The sequence below is a fragment of the Maylandia zebra genome, linkage group LG11 (genome assembly GCF_041146795.1).
Source record: "Maylandia zebra isolate NMK-2024a linkage group LG11, Mzebra_GT3a, whole genome shotgun sequence".
NCBI classification, from domain to species: Eukaryota; Metazoa; Chordata; class Actinopteri; order Cichliformes; family Cichlidae; genus Maylandia; species Maylandia zebra.
In genome coordinates this window covers 12,723,059-12,737,061 of record NC_135177.1, presented here as the reverse complement: position 1 = coordinate 12,737,061, position 14,003 = coordinate 12,723,059, and the positions used below count along the sequence as shown (strand labels likewise).

General features: G+C 39.6%; 1 protein-coding gene across 5 annotated transcripts in view; it reads left to right on the top strand.

Annotated features, from left to right (window-relative positions):
* The window catches only part of LOC101478087 (CUB and sushi domain-containing protein 3), a 251,912-nt gene that overhangs the window by 49,991 nt on the left and 187,918 nt on the right, over window positions 1–14,003 (top strand). The window lies entirely within an intron of this gene.

Below are 14,003 nucleotides of genomic sequence, written 5' to 3'. Positions count from 1 at the left end.
TAAATATGAGCAATCCTTCTGTGACCATCTTGTTCATTCCTGCTCTTTTCCCCGTCTGCTGTTTCAGGTGAAAGCGTTCATTCATCCATCTCTGTGTCTCGTTCTTTTTCCATTCTTACTTTACGTTTTGTCTTAATGTTTTCCTTTCCTTCCCTCCTTGGGTATCAACTTGTTCGCTTGCCTAGTCCCCACGACCTTCTATCTGTACAGCCAATTCGAAAAAAGTTGAGATGCTGTGTAAAATGTAATTCTGTAATTTGAAATTGATGGCAGCACCATTTCTTAAAGAAGTTGGGACACAGCCATGTTTACCTCTTTAGTCTGGAGGACATGATGTTTGTGTTTTCTAAAATGAATTTCAAATAGTCCATTTTTAATGAGCTTTGGTCCAGAAAGACAGCAACATTTCTTGATTATGTTCACATATGGCTTTTTCTTTGCATGTTAAAGCTGTGACCTGCATTCGTGGATGTCACAGTCAGTGTCACAGATGTCACAGGAAGTGTTTCTGAGCCTATTCACTGATTTCACTGACAGAATCATGCCTATTTTTAGTGCAATGGTGCCCAAGTACCCGAAGATCATGTGTTTTCGACACTGATTTCCAGCCTTGTCCCCTGCACACAGAGATTTCTCCAGATTCTTTGAATCATTTGGTAATATTATGCACTTTAGATGATGTGATCGTTAAAGTCTTCACAATTTTACACAGAGAAACATTATTCTGAATTAATTTTTTTAATGTTTATTATTTTTTGTAGATCGATTAAACTCTGTCCATTTTAATGAGTAACTCTGCCTCTCTTTTATTATCCCATTACTGGACTGTTGCCAGGTAACCTAATTAGTTACTCCAACTGTCTCCTTTTTAGTACCACGTACTTTTCCATCTCCTTGTTGTCCCCATCCCAAATTTTTTGACCCAGGTTGCTGCCATAAAATTCAAAATGAGCTAATATTTTCATGAAATTATAAAGGTCTAAATTTAAACAGCTATTTAAATAGTTATATAAACAATATGTTTATGTCCAGTTTTGGATAAATTGGGTTCATGAGATTTGCAAATCACCACATTGTGTTTTAAATAACATTTTACACAGCATCCTGACCTTTTTTTTTTTTTTTAAACTTGTGTTATATTTGTTTCTTTAGCTTTTTTGCACTCTTCTACACCCTTTTTTCTTACTTTCTGCTTGAATCGTTCACTAACAGGCTGACCCCGTCCTTGAGACCCTCTATCTTCATCTTCCCACCTGCCCCAGACCTAGCCAGCCAAGGTCATTTCCCCTGTCCATCTGCCACTGAGACTTTCTCCATCTTTACTCTTTCTGCCTCTTTTTTTCCTGAGCGTGACTGCATTTCCTTTCCTGCATCAATTTTTTTTGTGTCTCTCTTGCTCTTCCCTGGGTGGTTTGGTTGTATTCCAGTTTCTGCGTGTTTACTCTCCAACACAATTTCATGCTGATGGGGATATTTAACACATCGTTACACATAAGGCACAGCTTTATTCCTGTTTTCTTAGCAGCACTGTAGTTAAAACTACAGTTGAGAATATTTGGAAACATGTACAATAGGCAACATAATATCAAAGCGGTTTATTTCATTTCGTAGCTAGTACATTACTGTAACTGTAACTTCGGTCGTTGCTGTGCTTTTTGGAAGTCGAATTTCCCAGAGGAACCCACCCGAGGGATTAATAAAGTTCTATCTTATCTTATCTCTCTTATCTTAATCAGGAAAATGTTTCGTTTGAAAATTTTACACTCTATGTTTCACTGTAACATGCAGTGTAACATTGAGTTTGTTAGGCCTATCACTCATTCTTTAATGGCTCATTGTGGCAATGCTGTTTCTCAAAAATATCAGTGTGTTTTTTTAAATCATCTGCTGGTTTAAAGTGTGTAACTGAGAGCACGATTTGAGAGAACCAGTTAGTATGAAAACTAATCCTGGTCCCGTCATTCTATCCTTCATGTAGTTGTCAAACCTTTGAAACAAGAATTCATTTCAAGCCTTTAACCTAACACTAAGCACTTGCTTTACATGCCTAAACCTAATCGCTGTTAGTTTACGGCCATGTGGCGCTGTTTTGATGCACTCATCTGTGACTTAACATCATAGCCTTGAGGTGCACTCTTCCGCCTCCTCTGCCTCATTTGGGCCTCATTTGGATGTTTTCTGATCTACTTTTTGTCCATTGGGCAACACGCAATCTAGGAAGACTTGAGTGACACGTGGTGGCCTGTGCCCTGCCTTTGAACCTACTACTCCAAAACTACTACTCCACCAAAAAATGTTTTGGTGGAGTAGTAGTTTTTCTAGTCAGAGATTCTTATGAGTGCTACATTTAAAAAAAGTTCAGTGTACTCCTCCATAATGTATTCATTTTCACATCTGAGTAACTGTCACAGTACCATTGTTCCTTGTTATATTGCTGTGGTTATCCACATCTCGCACATGAATATGTATGTGCTGCTCATTCTTATGTTTTAAAATGTGTTATGATAGAATTATTATTGCAATTAAGTGGAACTGAATCTACATGCATTTGAAGGACACGGCCAGATGGAGATGCTGTCAGTCTTTTATATAGTTTCCTATAATGCACAACAATCCATCAAACATTCTCCAGCAACCAGTGGTTTTATTTTATTTTTTTTTTATTTGTCGTGCCTACTTTCTTGTACTACCACAATTCTGTCAGAGTGACCTTTATGCTTACTCACGGCCTGGAAGGATCATGCTGCATTTATAAGGGAGTGGAGATACAGGCTTTTTCTACAACACTGCTAAACAATGGCCACTAGTGCTTTAGAGATACAGCAGTGCATTGTACATATGCTGGTAGCAAAGGTATCTGCTTGCCCTTTGTTGCAGGGAGTGTGTTTTCAACAAAACAAAAAAAAAAGTATTTGTCTGCTTGTCTTAAATCTTTCCCACTGGCATTTCATCCACCACTGTTGTTTGAGGACTCTTTGAAGGACAGCTGACCCATACAATGCAATTTCATCTTGTCCCCCTGAATCATTTCATTTGTGTTTCATTTGTGTAGCAATCCAGATTTTCCACTGAGTTGGACATATATGTTTGTATGTCTGTGCATGTCGATGTGTTATTTGCTCTGTGATCCAACATGGCTTTAGTCAGTGCTCTTTTCCACTCCTGCATAAAACAGCTCAGCTCGGCAGCCTGCTCACAGGCAATCTACCCAGGCGATTCCTGTGGGGAAAGTATGCTGCATGTGTGCTCACAAACACTGCCACTCCGTCAAACTTCCATCTTCTTCAAAGGGCTACACAGTCATTAGATATACAAGGGGAAAAAATAGCACAGCCCAAGAGAAATCTCGCACCCAACTACCCCATTTGCTATTTCACATAACTCACTTGTTACCACTGTGATGAGGATAATGCAAGCCCTTCTCATTGTCTTTATGTGAATTTTAAGCAAAAACTGAACAGGAGTGTTTGCTATGAGGATGTTCTGGTCTTTTGTCGTTTTTCTTTGTTTTGAAATACATTTGACATATTCTGTTAACATTATTGTAAAGAAGAAATAATTTCCCCTTTTTCCTTAGACTTTACATATAATTCTGAATTTATTTCGCACACTGGGCAATGCTTTGTTAGGCTAAAAGACCTCAGTTTATAAGGTAAATTTGCATTCACTGTTCCACCAAAAGTCAAGTCTGCACAGGTTTTCATGTTTAGCACAAGCCCCCAGTGTTGGGGAGCAGCTGTTTTCACAAGGTTCGGTTCTATCAACAGTTTATTTAAGGCCCTCCAGACAGCACCACTTGTTAGCTCAAGGCTAACACTGCATCTCACACACTTAATATCTTTAGGGGGTGCTTTAAATCCTCATAAAATCTGAAACCCTGATTCAAAGTTACGTGCGGGCTCTTATTCAAAGTACTACTTTCTTTTCCTAAAAATTCCGTGTGGTTACATAGCGAGCAGGTTTTAGTACTTTTTCCCCTTCATATGATAAAAGACTTTATCTAAAGCAACAGCTTCAAAGATCTGCAATGTGTCCTGTGAATTCATTCAAGGGCTACATCTGTCTGACACATTAGTTATGACTTTCCATACACCGAAGGGCAGTGAGTCAGTGCGGGTATAATTATAGTGGGGATGCATCTATTACTTTTTAATTAGTGACCTGGGGTTACTTTTTCAAAACAGTTACTTTCGAGAAATAGTCCTTTGTTTCACTCTGTAGTTCTCTTAAAGAGAAGTCTGGATTAGATTGCCTGAAATTTACCCTAAGCAAGTTTCAATGGTATATTAGTCTGTTGTGTTTTTTTTTAGTTTTTATTTTTGCTCTTACAGAGAATGGGCATCAGACCTGTGAATCTATACATCAGATCCTTTAGCAACATTGAGCCCTGAATAAACGTCTACAGTTTTTGTTTTTTTTTAAATTTAATACTTTATCTAAAGCTTAAAAATGCTTGAAAAAACATTATACCCTTGCAAAAGAAATCAATATAAGTCCATGAGAAGTTATTGAGGAGAGTTACATTTCTTATAAAATGTAATGTCATCCTGAAAAATAATTTCATCACATTTTTATTTGGCTGAGTGCGGTCTGCCCAATGTCCCAGCAACATCTGGTAGCTGAAATTAAAACTGGCTCTGTTCAGGCGCAAACTGAGGTTCACAGGGTACAATCTGCTTTTGGGTATGGTTTGGAGCCCATGAATCAAAGGACGCAAGTTGATATATTCTTGTTGTTACGACCTCTGGCCTCAGGTGGCCCCGCCTTCCTCTATGGAAATCAAAGCGTTCCAGGACTCACGGGTGATTGGCTGGCCAGGGACCTATGCCCGCCCAACTTCATGCAGATCAGAGTGTGTCAGTCCACACACACCATTGGCTGCTGCAGGAGCCTTGAACACGACGGACCAATGACGCGCCTGCCTGCATTTACTGGGAAGCATAAAAGGCTGAGGATTCTTCATTTCTGGGGGACTTGTTGATGTGAACAGACTGTGTAGACTGTCCCTCCTGCCTTTGCAACACCTGACGATTTTCTACAGTACACAGTCATGGCATTCGGCATGTATAACTAGGGGTGGGTTTTGATTATCGATTTGGTCTGGATAACGTGATATCGATTCATTAAAATCCTGAATCGATTTTTTAATATAAATTTATTTTGCCCGAAACGCCAGAATCTCAGGTTAAACCTCACAAAATGTCTACAACCACCAAACAGCTAAAACAGTAAATGAGAGCAGGTACACGGATTCTACACAAAGACGCGGACCCAACGCATCTGAATGAGTGAGATGTCGCCTTTCTCACCCGAATGCATGTACAGGGATACGCCGTCGGGGCTGAAAGCCAAAAGCTCACTGATTTTGAAGCGTCGGCAGGTCTGCGCTTTGTGTTTACGTCTTTTTTGCGCTAGATTCTGAAGCTGCAGGTTTTATCTCTCTCCAAACAATATTGACTGAACCAGCAGCAAAAGATGATCCAAACTGCACTTATCATAAACATCGCCACGAATTTCCTCTTACTTTTGCTGTTTTGCTTCCACCACGATAAAATCACACTTCATGTAGAGCACGTTCTCTCTCTCTTTAAATCGATAATAAAAACCTACCCCTACTTATTACCCACCAGTCTACGGTGTCGGCAGCTGTTTTTTGTTGTTGTTGTTTTTTCTTACTTCCGACAAGAAAGCCTCATTTCCGCTGTTCAATACTGAACAAATTAAAACTTTTTAAAATTATGCAAAACTGCAAAATGCTTTGCGGTGTCTCTAATCAAACCTCTGTAACTTTGCTGTGCTTCACTTCATTTTTGACTGCACAATATTTTTAAGGTCATCTGCCATAAAAACCCAGACCAGGAAAAATGCCTTCATGTTTTTCTGTGTTTTATCCTCAGTTACTTTGACACAAAGGAATCTGCTGTAATGCTTACACCTTTGATAAAATCTCACAAGTGTCAGGTTTCTTTTTATAGATATAAAAATATTGATATGTATTGATAAGTGATCAGAATTATAATATTTCTGACTGTCTGAGGCAAAATTTCCCCGAATCGAATCGAATTGAATCGAATCGTGGATTGAATCGATTCAGGACCTTGTGAATCGGGATGGAATCAATTCTAGAAATCAGTGACGATACCCAGCCCGATGTGTAACGCTCCTGCCACCTTCCAGAGGCTGATAAATAAAGTCCTCCGTGGCCTGTCCAACTGCAGTACCTACCTAGATGATCTAGTAATTTATACAGAAACATGGAAAGATCATTTGGAAACTCTACGTCAGAGATTTCACCGTTTGGCTCAAGCTACTCTAACTCTCAACTTAGCTAAGTGTGAGTTTTCCAAAGCTACAGTGACGTACTTGGGCAGGGAGGTGGGACGTGGACAGGTCCGGCCCATTGATGCCAAAGTGGCAGTGATTAAAGAGTTCCCCACACCTACCACCAGGCGTGAGTTGCGTAGGTTTTTAGGGATGGTGCAGAAACTACAGAAACTTTTGTAAAAATTTCTCCTCTGTAGTCAAGCCATTGACTGACCTACTCAGCCCAAAGGTTGAGTTTATATGGTCAAGTGAGTGTCAAGATGCTTTTGAGAGTGCAAAAGCCCTTCTCTGCCACACCCCTGTGTTATCTGCACCTGATTTGACGCGACCATTCAAACTTGAGGTTGATGCCAGTGCTGTCGGGGCTGGGGCAGTGCTGTTGCAAGAAGACTTGCAGGGTTTGGACCACCCCATTTGTTACTTTTCCCGCAAGTTTAATAAAAATCAGTTAAACTACTCCACCATTGAAAAGGAGACCCTGGCTTTGTTGTTGGCTCTTCAGCACTTTCATGTATACCTGGGGTCCAGCATGTTACCTCTTGTTGTGTACACTGACCACAACCCACTCGTGTTCCTTGCTCGCATGTTTAATCATAACCAACGCCTTATGCGCTGGGCTCTGTTGCTGCAGGAATACAACTTAAGTATTTACCACAAAAAGGGGTCTGGAAATGTTTTATAGCTGTTGCATGTGCATTTCAGAATCCAAATGCCTGAAGCAATCTGGACACATGGACATTTAACCAGCCAGCTCCCTAGCACAAAGTCTGCTTGATTTCTAATTGTACCCATGTGAATATAGTACGAGTAATTCTCAAATGAATTCACGCTGAACGATGTGCCTTAACTAGCACCACGGTGAGAAACGGCAACTTGGGACAATGTTCCAGCCTAATTCTTTTAGCATTTTCTAAAGTAAAAAATCTGGAGGAATGTGAATTAAAGATTGCTAAGATTTTCCTTGGGATTTGCATTGGGAATGACAAGGGTAGACAGGACTAGGAATGAGTATATCAGCTCACAAAGGATGGGTCATGCACAAAGTGAAAATAAGAAGATTAAGCTCATTTGGACATGTATGATGGAGAGATACTGGGTATATTGGGAGACAGATATTGCTGAAGAGCGACTTGCCAAGCAAGAAGGAAAGAGGAAGGGCAAAAATGCCATAAGGTGCAAGCATCTGTTACAATAGTGCTCTGCATTTCCCTCTATGTTTTCCTGTTTTACCAAAATAAGTGTCAAACTCTTTTTTTAAACCTTTTTTTGAAAACTGTCTCCTGCCTGACCTCATGTATTATAATAGTAGATTTAAATATTAAACTTCTAGAGAGAAAAGCTTGAAATATATAAAAATTCTACTTTTTTTTCCTAATATGCCTGTGTATAATACAGTTGTTTATATTAGGGAATGAGGGATATTAAATATGTGTATATATATATATATATATATATATATGTATACACACACACACACACACACACACACACATACACATATATATATATATATATATATATATATATATATATATATATAAAAACACCCAGCTCGCCCCTGTGGGCGGTTTATCCTTCAAGCTCGGGTCCTCTACCAGAGGCCTGTGAGCTTGAGGGTCCTGCGCAGTATCTTAGCTGTTCCCAGGACTGTGCTCTTCTGGACAGAGATCTCTGATGTTATTCCCGGGATCTGCTGGAGCCACTCGCCTAGCTTGGGAGTCACCGCACCTAGTGCTCCGATTACCACGGGGACCACCGTTACCTTCACCCTCCACATCCTCTCGAGCTCTTCTCTGACCACCGGCCACCACCACCACCACTATGCCGGCCACTTGGTTATGGCGTTCCATGTATGCCTTGGAAATGATGGTGGCTAACCAACCGGACATAGTAGTGGTAGACAAACAGAAGAAGACGGCCATAGTGATAAATGTAGCGGTTCCCAATGACAGCAACATCAGTGAGAAGGAACACGAGAAGCTCGAGAAATACCAAGGGCTCAGAGAAGAGCTCAAGAAAATGTGGAGGGTGAAGGTAACAGTGGTCCTGATGGTAATCGGGGTACTAGGTGCGGTGACTCCCAAACTAGGTGAGTGGCTCCAGCAGATCCCAGGAACAACATTGGAGATCTCTGTCCAAAAGAGCACAGTCCTGGGAACAGCTAAGATACTGCGCAGGACCCTCAAGCTCCCAGGCCTCTGGTAGAGAACCCGAGCCTGAAGGATAGACCACCCGCAGGAGCAAATGGGGGATTCTTTTATATATATAGATAGATGTAGATATATAGATATAGAGAGAGAGATCACAGTGTTATGGTCACCCAAACCTCACCCTCCATCTCCACACACATGTGTAATAAGTATAAAGTACAGTATGCTATGCACTGGTTGCTCAACAGCTGACCTTGTTTTCTTTCAACATCATTGGCACACTTCTGTGGCAATAAGTCATCCAAGGAATGCTTGGCATCATGTTTCAGCAGCCAGGCTCTTGACGCAGACTTTTTTTTAATTGGCCTATAAATGATAAATAGCTAAATCCCACTGTGCCTTTGGTATTTTCCGAAGAATATGACAATTCGAGTAATGTTGATGTCCAGTCACAAGGTAGTGATATGATGGAAGGCTTTGCAGGAAAAAGAATAGTTTGTGATTGACATTTCTGAATAACATCTGGTGCATACAGCTGCCTCCCTGACCGGTTGCCTTTTTTTTTTATTATTTTTTTTTGTGCCGTGTACGGATTATTTTTGGATGCTAATATTTTCAGCTCAGCGTTGTGCTGAATTTAAATCTGACATTCTCTGCATCAAACTGTAAAGGGTTGTTGTGGTGAGTTTGTAGATATTTAGATTGCCTTTGATGTGCTTAGTCACACTTTGTTGAACTTCACAAATTTGATATTTCAAACAAATACATTTCAATTTCACAGGCTCTCTGTAGCTCCCACAGAGACGTAGTTTCTGTTTATTGTTCGGGATCATGCTGTGCAATGCAGGGATGCCTACTTTTCTTGCAGCCTGCAGTACATAGCTATATTTAATAATTTAAAACTAGGAAAAAAACCTCAAAACAACAGATGAATGGCTGAGATTGTTTTGTCCTCGCATGTAGGCATCGGTCAACAATAAGCTACTACAAGCGACAAGTTTATATTCTACTGTCTTTGTCCTCAGGTTTACATAAGACAGACGGGTATTTTAAATGATCTTATTATTGTACCATATATCTAAGTGACATCGTACAATGTGTCACCTAGAATTAATCATGTGTCTGCATTAATAATGTGCATGCATAAAAAGGCCCATTACACATGGACCCCTTTAGACTTTCTACTATATAAGTTTAAAAGAATGTTTCAAGTTGGCATCATAATATGAGAATGCAATATATTGCTCCCAATGTTTCATTTAGCAGTCTCAAAGAAAATGCAATCAACCTGAAATTCTTTGTGCCTTCTTTAGAAAGTAATTAATATTTTTTAGTATTATTTAATTTTTTTAACCTTATACAATAAGTAAAGCTACAGTGTATGGTAGGTGAACAAATGGTCACTGTAGCATTAGATCTGTTTAAGCATTAGTATTTTACCAGCAGTAGTTGGCATTTTCTCAAGATAATTTAAAAAAAAGTCACACATGCTTTATTAACAGTGCATTATATTTGTACTTTATTTTTTATATTGCATTCATTACATATCATACATCATTACAGAGGAATGTGTTTATGAAAACCTGTGGGGAGAAGAGGATTAGTGATTGGATTAAAAAACACCCAAACTTTAAAAATCCTGGAAATTAACATTAGAAATGTGACTTCAGCATTAGGGTCTCTAATACACTGCTCTATATCCCTCTCCATCTGTTTATCCATTCATATATCCATCTGATAACTCAGTTTATATGTGTGTAAAAATGCCTTTTTGATTCCAGGTTTACCAAACAGATGGTACGTACCAAAAATAGTAATTTTATTTGATTGTGTGATCAGTTCCCACGAATGAAGTCTTATAACCCTTTCTACACGAGAACTGTGGATTAAATACTGTAGTTGTTGTGAATGCAGTTATGTAACGGGTTTTTGTTCTGTTTTTAACCATAAAAATCTGTACGTCTTTGAAAAACATTGTACAACTACAGTGTCTCATGTATTTTTTAACAAATGGAAAAAACATCAAAAGAAAAACCTACACATTTGACCACTATATTACTTTGGGGGGCATTATATTGACATGGTTTGAAACCACCTGTCTTTTCTATTCTGATGAGAGTTGTGGAGTGGTGTTGAGATAAGATGACAAGGAAATGTTGGCTGACATATGTGAATATAAAAAAATTATGTGAATTATATGCTATTACATTATCAGTCACTAAAAGTCAATGTTTATATGCTTGGTCCTTGTTTACAATTGACTAGCCAAAGGACACAATTTTTTTTTTTTTACAATTTTGGTGTTATTAATTTAATTCACACTCTTTTTGCTAGCAAACTGATTATTTAGAACAATAAACCCCCAAAACAAACAAAAAAAAAAAAACTAAGTACACTTTTCTTGCTTCTTTAGGCCTTAAGAGGATAAGTAGCAGCCAGACCTATCGTGTCTATAAAAGCAGACGTTTTGGCAGCTTGCTGGTCTAGAGCATTGTGGGAAAATCACTCCAAGGTCAGATCATGCAATACTCAACAAAAAAAGAAATAAAATATGTACAAACACCTCATACCAACTGCCAAGCATGGAGGTGGAGAGGTGATGATTCGGGGCTTTTCTGCAGCTGTAGCCGTAGGAGTTTGCCATGAATTCCTCTGTATATTAAAGTGTTTTAGAGTCAAATGTGAGGCCATCCGTCCAACAGCTACAGCTTCACTGAAACTGGCTCATGCAACAGGCAAATGATCTTAAGTGCACCATCAAGTCTACAACAGAAAATCTGAAAAAGAATAGGAGTAAGTGTTGCATCGACCCAGTCAAACTCCAGATATCAAGTCAACTGAAATGCTGTGGTGGGACTTTAAGAGAGGTCTTTAATAAACAAAAGGCAAAGGACTGTATGGAGTCCTATGAAGGCTCTTTTTAACATGTCTGTAACTGTCCATCCATCCATTCGCTTCCGCTTCTCCTTTTCAGGGTCGCGGGGGGCGCTGGAGCCTATCCCAGCTGTCATAGGGCAAGAGGCAGGGTACACCCTGGACAGGTCGCCAGTCTGTCGCAGGGCCAACACACAGGGACAGACAACCATTCACACTCACATTCACTCACACATTCACACCTAGTGGCAATTTGGATTATCCAATTAACCTATCCCCACAAGCTGCATGTCTTTGGATGGTGGGAGGAAGCCGGAGTACCCGGAGAGAACCCACGCAAACACGGGGAGAACATGCAAACTCCACACAGAAAGACCCCGGCCTGATGGTAGAATTGAACTCAGGACCTTCTTGCTGTGCGGCAGCAGTGCTAACCACCGTGCTGCCCTGTCTGTAACTGCTCAACTTTTTTTTTTTTTTTTGTCTGTAACTGCTCAAGAAAAAAAAATTGCTTATTGTCCTGCAAACTGGTTTGAAAGAAAAGTACAATTTAGCCACGCTGGATGTGTGCTGGAGAAACACTGGGAAGAAATTCGGATTCTCCAATAAAACTGAAATATATCCCAGAAAATGATGTTAAAAAAAAACCTACAGGATGGAATAGCTCATTACAGTGGTTAATGACAACTTACAGTTTATCTTTATCAAAAAAAAGTCCTTCCAGGTATCCTCAGAATATAATAATCAGACTCTGTCATTGAGAAGAAGTGGGTAGACCTTGTAATTTCTAGTGCGTGGCTTCTTGATTGATATTTACCGTAATTGTCGGGCTACAAGCCGCTACTTTTTGCACAAGCTTTGAACCCTGTGCCTTTTAGTCAGGTGTGGCTTTTCTATGGATTGTCCATGATTTTTGTCATATCGTAAGACGATTTGTTTTGTTTGTTCCGCTGTTGTACGGCACTACGTTGCCTGGCGGAAGGGCATGTGATCAGACACACACTATCGGGGTTCAAGAGTGGTATGTTGGTCACATGTTCATCCGCCAGGCAACATAGTGCCGTACAAGTAGCGCCATCTCTTTCCTGACAATTCCCTTTGTGCATATTCTCTTACATATGATAAGTCATTATTGAAACACCTGCGGCTTTTAGTCAGGTGCGGCTAATGTATGTACAAAACAGGATTTTCCCCTGAGTTTAGCTTGTGCGGCTAATATTCAGGTGCGCTTTGTAGTCCGGGAAATACGGTAGCTTTAAGAAGGGGATAATGGCAACAAAGTGTTTAAAATATGCATATCCCTAGTTCCAAAAAGGTTGTAAGGCTGTGTAAAATTCTAATAAAAATAGAATGCAATGATTTCCAAAAAAACCCATCTTTTGTTCACAAAAAACAAATAAAAGAAAGACATTTTAAGAATAAAATGGCTCATTTTGAAATTGTTGGCAGAAACATGTCTCAAAAAATGTCTGAAAGAAGTTGGTAAGCAGCCATGTTTATCCGTCTTCTTTTAACAACACTCCATAAACATCTGGCAACTGAGGAGAATGGCTGCTATGTTTTTGGGAGACGAATATTATCTCATTCTTGCCTCATACAGAATTCTAATTGACCAACATTTTTGGGTGTTCTTTGCCATAGTTTTCGTTTCATGATACACCAAATGTTTTCAGATAGTGAAAGCTCCGGAAGGCAGGCAGCTGGTTTAGCACCCAGACTCTTCTACTGTAAAGCCAAATTGTTGTAATAGGTGCAGTAAGATGTTTATAATCGTCTTGCTGAAATATGTAGGCCATTCCCTGAAAAAGACATCATCTGGATGGGAGCATATGTTGCCCTATAACATGTATATACTTTTATGGGGCCTTTGCTAGATGTATAAGCTGCCAATTCCATAGGCACCAATGCACCCCCATACCATCAGAGATGCAGGCTTTCAAACTGAGTGCTGATAATGAGCAGTTAACAAGATTTCCCTTCTCCTCTTTAGTCTGGAGGATGTAATGTCTGCGTTTTCAAAAAAAGAATTTCAAATTTCATTTTGTGGGGCCACAGAACAGTTTTCCACTTCCTCACAGTGCATTTTCAATGAGCTTTGGCCCAGAAAGACAGCAGTGTTTCTTTATCATATTTACATATGGCTTCTTCTTTGCATGTCAGAGCTTTAACCTGCATTTGTGGATTGAACTGTGTTCACAGAAAATGGTTTCTAAAAGTGTTCCTGAGCCCATGCAGTGATTTTCATGACAGTAGCATGCCAGTTTTTAATGTAGTGCTGCCTGAGGGTTTGACGATGAGGGGGCATTCAATATTGATTTTTTTAGCCTTGTGCCTTGCACACAGAGATTTCTGCAGATTCTCAGAATCTTTTGATATTATGTACTGTGGATGATGAGCTGTTCACAGTCTTTGCAATTTGCATTAAGTCACATTACTTTGAAATTGTAACATAATTTACGGACTGTTTTTTGGGGGGGGCTAAACCTCTGTATATCTTTACATCTGACTAACTCTGCCTGTCTAAGATGCTCCTTTATACGGAATCAGGTTACAAACCTCTTGCCAATTAGTTCCAGAGGTTCAGCCCAATGTTTCCATCCAGGACATAAAAAAGAAAAAAAAATCATTTGTTATTCAAGTTCAGTGCCTTAGATC